This window comes from Lissotriton helveticus, chromosome 7 (genome assembly GCF_964261635.1).
Source record: "Lissotriton helveticus chromosome 7, aLisHel1.1, whole genome shotgun sequence".
NCBI classification, from domain to species: Eukaryota; Metazoa; Chordata; class Amphibia; order Caudata; family Salamandridae; genus Lissotriton; species Lissotriton helveticus.
In genome coordinates, this window is record NC_136068.1 from 52,297,137 (window position 1) to 52,305,055 (window position 7,919).

The 7,919-nt window shown below is 41.3% G+C and overlaps 1 long non-coding RNA gene across 1 annotated transcript; it reads right to left on the reverse strand.

Annotated features, from left to right (window-relative positions):
- Window positions 1-812: 812 nt before the first annotated feature.
- Window positions 813-3,740, reverse strand: LOC144768007 (uncharacterized). Its single transcript, XR_013598412.1, has 4 exons — window positions 3,461-3,740; window positions 3,289-3,386; window positions 2,267-3,219; window positions 813-2,007 (listed from the first exon to the last, which is right to left on the reverse strand). It is a non-coding gene; the product is annotated as an uncharacterized LOC144768007 (long non-coding RNA).
- Window positions 3,741-7,919: the final 4,179 nt, after the last annotated feature.

Sequence of the window (7,919 nt, forward strand, 5' to 3'; positions counted from 1 at the left end):
ACAGATATCCCTCTATATGAATTCCAATTGGTCCAGATTTTGGTCCATTTGCGAGGACATTTCCTATTCTTATACACCGCCCTTTCCGTAATCATTGTCATATCCATGTCTCTGCAGCATGCACCCAAGGACGGTACTTCAGCTGCTCCCCACTTCTGAGCCACATTCCTCTTGGCCACCATAAACCCTAAGGTCGCCCAGATTTGCATTATTTTAGTATTTTAATGAATTTTGTATCAATTTTAATTAGTTGACACAATATATGTCATTAATTCATTCATTCGCTATCTAGTCCTCTATTTTGACCTCCAAAAGTAGAAAATGATGACTCCCAGCATTTGCTGGAATGGATTTTTATGACGAAAAAGAAAAGGAAGTGGTCACAGCTTTCCCTTTTTTAGCCTAACCTCCAGTCCTGCAATGATTAGTCCATTCAAAATCAAATCATATTTATACAGTAGAGATAGGACGGCACCTCAAATTTTATTTTTCACCAACAGTATTTTACAGTCGCCGCGTTTCAGCATTTGCCTTCCACAGGACCATAGATTCCCGCAGACTAGATTGTCCAATTTAAAGTGCTCTCGACTTTTTTGTCCATTTTTACTTTTTCTTTAAAAACAACTAGCCCGCATATTTTTCTGCATATGATTGTCAAGTGTCATACGTCATTTTTTACTCTAAGGTATTTCACATTTGCAAGGTATAAGATTCACTACTTTCCTCCAACTAGTACATGATCATGATTACTTGACTAAATATCATGAAATAGCAGTCATACATCAATGTTATGTTTTTTACCACTGGTTTTCTTTTTTTCAGTTTTTTTCCTTCTATATTTTTTCATTTTACATATATATCTGGTCAGTGAAATTCACTTTTTATTTTTCTCATTTCTTTCATATTTGTAACTTAAGTCACAGTAAAGTACTTCAATTTACGCGGCTCAAAATGTGATTTCTTTCAATCTACACACAATTCACAAAAAGTGCTCCTACTCTTTAGCTGTTATTTATAGCAAGATACTAAATACCCTTCATTTTCTTAAATATAAAGTGTCAATGCAATCAATTCAGAACAATCTGATACAATTTGATAAGACAGGAGATGACCAATGGTACACAATATCAAATACGTTATTTACATAAATAAAGGAGATGGGAATGTGTCTTTGCAAAATAATTCCTAGTATCCAAAAAGTACCTTGCTTAGAAGATAGATGAATATGTCTATATTAGCAGCTATTTTGCATCAGCAACTGTTCTGTGCAAATTATGCTGTCTTTAAAGTGCATATATATTAGCAGCTATTTTGTACAAATTATGCTTCTTTTAAGGTGCACATGCATTAGCAGCTATTCTGTGCAAAACTTGCTTGATTTATGTACACATACATATAAAAGATAGATAGATAGATTGATTGATAGATAGGTAGATCTCTCTATATATATATTGAAGTCTGCATTACCTACTGCTCTCTCTTTTGTCTTAACTCTATCTGCCTCTGAAAAAAGTAGTGCTGTCAGTTCACCCCTGTTAATTACCCTACTCTCCTCATTACCATCACATCACATAATCATCACATGTTTTGTTATTTACTTTGAGAGCCCCAAAGCTCACAAATAATATATAAATAGTTTTGGGAGCAAAATAGATTAAAATAGTGTTACGTTTAAAAGGCTTCTATAACTACTTAAGAGCCAACCACTCCTTTGTTAGGTTGAAGCCTACCAGACAGCGCAATGGGGACATTTGGAAATCTTCCCAGTGAATGCATCCCGCCCATTGCTTGCTATTGTCTTTGTGTTTTGTAACTCACAGTTGCTTGCTTTCTATTTGCTGGCTTTATTTGTTTTAGGCTGTCCATTATGTCTTTGTCTCTCCTGTGTAGCATAGCTTGTTTACTGTATTCTCACACAAGTGCTCTCTTTTTGTAAGCAGGCCTTTAGATTTTGTTCTTATCTTGTCACATTTGCTGTGTATTCAAAGACAGGGGTCAAATATCCAACTGTGCCGTCCGACGGAGCTTGGTGTTTACTTTTCTTTCTCTGATTTCAAAATGAGACGATTCATGTGATAATCGTGCTGGGTACTAGGGGTGTACTGAAGGAAGGCTGTACAATCTTTTTTTTTTAAATGTCTGTAAATGAACTGTGTAAATATTTCAGAATATATCAGAATTAGGAAAGCACTAATGAAGCACATTTTCTGTAATTTTGAAGTGTGGTTGAAATAAATATTTTAATATGATCAAAACAAATCAATACACTAGGTGATGCCATTTCCACACTTTGGATGATTTATAGTTTTATCAGTAAAACTGTATGTCTGTGAAAATGTAATGCTCATTTCACTTGAAAATGTGTTGTCTACAGGCAGTGCGCTACAACACCATGCAATATCCACTCTACTCAACTCCACTCTACAACACTCTACCACATGACACTCTACGCTATGCCACTCATCTACACCACTCCACGCCACGCCACTCCACTCTACGACACTATACTACACTCTACAACACTCTACTCCAATCCACTGTATGCCACTTCACTCTAAACCACTCTACTCTATCGCATTCCATTCCCCTCTACGACACTCTACTCCGCTCTATGCTGCTCCACCCCTGACCGCTTTGCGCCACTGCACTCTATGCCACTTCAATCTAGGCCCCTCCACTCTATACCAATGCTCTCTATACCAATCCACTGTAAGCCACTCCACTGTAGTCCACTCAATGCCACTCCACTCTACACCACTCTATCCTATGACACTCCACGCCACTCATCACCACTCCACTCTACGACACTGTATGCCACTCTATAAAACTATGCCACTCTAGGCCACTCCCCTCTATGATGCTCAACAACCACTTTAGGCTGCGCTTCTCCACTCTATGAAACTTTACTCCACTCTACGCTAAGCCACTCCTCACCACACCCCTCTACTTTATTCCACTCTGCAACACTCTCTCTACTTTATGCTACGCCACTCTGAGCCGCTCCACTCATCCCTCCACTCTACTCCATTCTATGTCACTCTACGGCACTCCACTCCACGACACTCTACTCTGCTGCCCTCCACTCCACACCATTATATGACCCTCCACCCTAGGACACTCCACTCCATGATTCCGCATGACACTCCACTCTACTCCACTCCACGACACTCTATAATACTCCAATCAAATCCACGCCTCTCCAAGACAATGTATGACACTCTATGTCACTCCACAACACTCTACACCACTCTACTCCACACCACTCCATGCCACTCTCCTTTATTCTACTAACGTTTAGCCATGTTGAACAGCAACTACACTGGTATACAGCATGACTAAAAAACATCAGCAACGCTGATGGCTCTTGCATAGGCAAGACCTGATGGCTTTGCCATTGCTTGTTTATTCTTGGTCTGGTGTGTGTGGGGGAAGAGGAGGTGTGGATGCATGCAAGCTCTGCAGCTTTGCCATTGCTTGTTTATTCTTGGTCTGGTGTGTGTGGGGGAAGAGGAGGTGTGGATGCATGCAAGCTCTGCAAAGTTCCATGGAAGTGAGCGCTATGAGGACTGGTAATCGAGTGGAAACCCAACCACATACACTGGTAGCCTGACTGGAGGTCCCTGGAACCAAATACACACACCAGAATCCATTTATTACTAGGCGTTACACGCCAAACACCCCCCTGGAGCTATGCCACTCCAATAGTGCAAATAAGCTTCTCACTTTTTTCATACTTAAGCATGTCAAAGACGGGTCTTTCTGCACTTAAAACGCTCTGCTTCAGTCTACAAGGAGAACTCGAATTTTAAGTACACCACGGGGCATATTATCAAGGGCTTTATCTCTGCTTTTTTGGCTTTAAAAGCCAAGAAAGCGGAGATAAAATTATCTCCCTATCAGCAACAGGGTGCTAACACGCAAATTCGCACCCTTTTTCTCTACGCTTCCCCTTGCATCTCTAATGAGATGCAAAGGGGGCGTTCCAGAGAAAAATAATAGGAGAAATGTTGTTAAGCGACATTTCTCCTATTATCAAGGATTTCGCTAACCCTGTTAGTGATAAAAAAAAGCAGCGCTAACCGCGGTTAGCACTGCTTTTTTTACACCTGGTATTTTTCTGACTTAGCCATGATATCCTATGGAAGGTGGATATCATGGCTAAGTTTGTGAGCCCCTATCATCAAGCTAACGCCAAACTTCAAGAGATTATCGTTGGTTTCCCAGCGATAATCTCTCATTTGGCAGTTAGCGCGAGGATTTTTATCACTTCTGAGATAAACCTTGCTAATAGCAAGTTATCTCTGCGATAATTTCCGGCGATGCTTAGCGTTACAAAATTCGTTGCTAAGCATCGTTAGCGATAAATATCGCTCATCGTTGGTAATATGCTCCCACATTTTCTCCAGATGGGAGACAATGCGCCCCCAACCCCTTTAGACACCTGTGCTGTACTGAGGAAATATGGGGAACGGTCAGAGGAAACACCTGATTTACCGGGCCATATATATCGAGTCCAGGTCTGTAAAGCACTTTAACAAGCCAATAGAACCACCCCCCAACTCAGGAGGACCTTTACTAGGTTTAGATCTGAATCCCGCTTAGTTTAGGGGAGGACCACCACCTGATCCCCATGGATTTAATCGTAAGTTAAGGTTTGGTGCCTGTGTTCAGGTGAGAGGGAATACTTGCCCCATCAATACCCACCTACATTTCTACCAGGGCTGGGAACTTGTTGTCCAGTTTAAAGCAAGCACATGGGTCTGAGGTGGCGTAAGGGGTTCTTTATACTGCCCAGGCCTGTAGAATGAGTTAGTTGTCTATTTGTGAAGGAGCACCAGCACAGCGGGATCCATTGTGTACTAGATCAGTGTTTTCCAAACTGGGTTCCCCGGACCCCCAGGGGTCCGTGACACATTCCCAGGGGGTCCGTAGGCAGCAGTTTTAAAAGCACAGCAAAGTTTCTTGTATAATTAGCAGAGTTCGAGCAACAATAAAAGTGTCAAGATAATGCCAGTAATTAATGTACCTGCTGGAGAGAGAGGAGAGTTTTGTCCAGTGGCAGCATTGACTTAACTAATGTAGCATAGAGGGTTAATGTGTCTACTGCAAAGAACGTGTAACATGCATTTTAAAAAGCAGATTTTATGTGCATAGGTCCTTGGTTACTGCTTTTGTCACAGAGATTCTTTTGTTACTGTGCACTTATAAGTGACAATCGTAACCTAGCAGAGGGACCTATAAGCTGTCATCATAGAGCTGATTGCAAACTGCATGGTACCAGTTAGTAACTTATGTTTTTTCCCAGTCATTCATTATCCTGATGCTGCTAAAAAGATTTATTTGGGAAAAAATACATTTTTCATGTTAAGGTCAATGCTAGCCACTGTGTTATGTTCTGAATCCTGAGTTTGTGCTTTTCCAGACCAAGCACTCTTTAAAAATGCCTACCAGTATGAATGACATGTGAACACTACACCTTGTAGTCCCCTTTACCTTCTGTAATATTTTCTATACACTGATTTACATGTATGATTCATTGTCTCTATATGTGTGTGATGCAAAGTGCTCTGACATGCTACAATGGTATGAGAGATGCTATAAAACAATGGAAATAAATGTGACAGAGGGGGTATTCCTTCAATATAAAATACTAAGGGCCAGATGTGCGACACGTTTTTTATATGCGCAAACGGGTTGCGAACCCGTTTGCGCATGCAAAAACCTATTGGGCCATGTACATAGCCTATTTCGCGAGTCGCAATTTTTTTGCGGCTTGCTAAATAGGTTTTGCAACTTGCTATTTGGAAGGGGCATTCCCTTCCAAATAGCGAGTCTCAAAACCATGTACAAATGTTTTGCGACTGAAATTGCGGTCACAAAACACTCGCAATTATCACCTACTTCAAGTAGATAGTAATGCATTCGCAAATGGGAAGCGGTCCCCAGGGGACCCCTTGCCCTTTGCAAATGCATGCAAAATTATTTTTTAAGGGCAGGCTGTGGTCCCAGGGACCACTGCCTGCCCTTAAAAAATGAAACGAAAACGTTTCATTTTCTTTTTTTTTTTTTAAATGCATGGAAAACGGGCTACATTTTTTTTTAACTGCTTTATTTAATGGCTGCATTTAAAAAAAAGACGACTTTATTAAAAAAAGCAGTCCCAGACATGGTGGTCTGCTGAGCCCAGCAGGCCACCATCCCTGGGAGGTCTGGCATTCCCAATGGGCTTGCAAATTTCGAGAGGCTCATTAATATTAATGAGAACCACTGTACTAGATCATTAGAAAGCACAGTTCAGTCGAGCGGACAACTAGCGTTAGAGAGGTCTTTAGTACATTCCAGTAGGTGAGTAGGACCACCTGCCTGAGAGCAAACTATATTTTGGTTTGATGAACGTGTTGTCCAGGGCAGCGAGAATGCCTGATCCCCTAAGCACGTCATACCGTTTGTAAAGTTTTTTTTCAGGACAGAGGGGATATTTACAGCATAAGAGCCTGTATTGCTTTTACGTCTGAAGAAAGCTTTTATAACTTAAGATGAAATACCTGTCTCACAGGAGCCCGTAGTTTGTTGAGGCATCCGGGAAGCTTGGCTCCCGTGGTAGGAAAAATCTCGTGATGAGATCTTGTGCAAGATGGGAGAAAACTGCATTCCGATATTTGACAGCTGCCCCTTAAGTAATCTGGTGGTACAAAAGGGGGTGGTGATGGACGGAGCAATCTGGGGCATATCATCAAGGCGTTGCGATAAAATTATCGCCGCTTTAGCGTCTGTTTTTGGGCAAAAAGCGGCGATAATTTTATCGCATTATCAGCAAGGTCACGCTATCGCGTGAATCCATACCTCAGCGCCTGTTTCCTAAACGCCCAGCTTTTCATATCTAATGAGATGCAAAGTGTGAGTTCCTGCCCAAATAACATGAGAAATGTCGCTAACCGACATTTCTTCAATCATCTAGCTTCACGCTAACCTGCAGAGCGATAAGAAAAGTAGCGCTAACAGCGCTTATCGCTACTTTTCTTACTCCTGCTTTTAATCTGATTTAGCCATTATATCCAATGGAAGGTGAATATTATGGCTAAGTCTGCCCTGCCCTATCACCAAGTTATCGCCAATGGCTGTGCGAATATCGCTGGATTTCCAGTGATAGTCGCACATTCATCAGCTTTCGCTTGGATTTTGGAGATAAGCGTCGCTGATAGCGTGCTATCTCAGCGATAAAATCCAGCGATAGCCGGCGATAATCATCCTCGCGCTAAAAGCGCTTAGCGATAATTATCGCCGGCTGTTGCTGATATGCCCCTCTATGCTTTTATGGGGTCGAGAAATGAATATGCTCTGTTTTTCCCGTGGGTACCTATAGTATGCTGCGATATAAAATATATTCGGAAATGAAGAAGATTTTTCTCATAAGACCCCTTCCTCTGGGGGGAAGCAAAGCAAGGCCCATGTGGGCCTTTATAATGATAATGACTCAGAAATGTGTGATCAACTAGAGATCTAGGCCCAGCTGAAAGTTCACTCTAGGCCTTTTTAGATATGAAGGACGTCAGGTAGTATGCCATTCTGCAGCTGTTTCCACATAATATTTCACTTGCACCATATGTTCCACCATTTGAAAACTTTAACAAAAATACATTTTCTAGCTAAAACAAATAAATTGTTACTTTAAAAAGTGCGGCACAAGTGGTGCAACACTGAGCAAGACAGTTTACAGTTTTATCAGGTCTCCTTGCAGTGATTTATTGCTGTACACGAGGAAAGGCCTTTTGACTCCAGCATGAGAAAAAGCTTTACATATTTAATTGTATTTCAACCAGGAAATACATAATAATTCAAGCAGCCGCTATTTTAAAACGGCATAAAAATCCAAAGAGGTGTTTCTAGAAGATCATGGTGGAGAGGACAGCAAAACATAA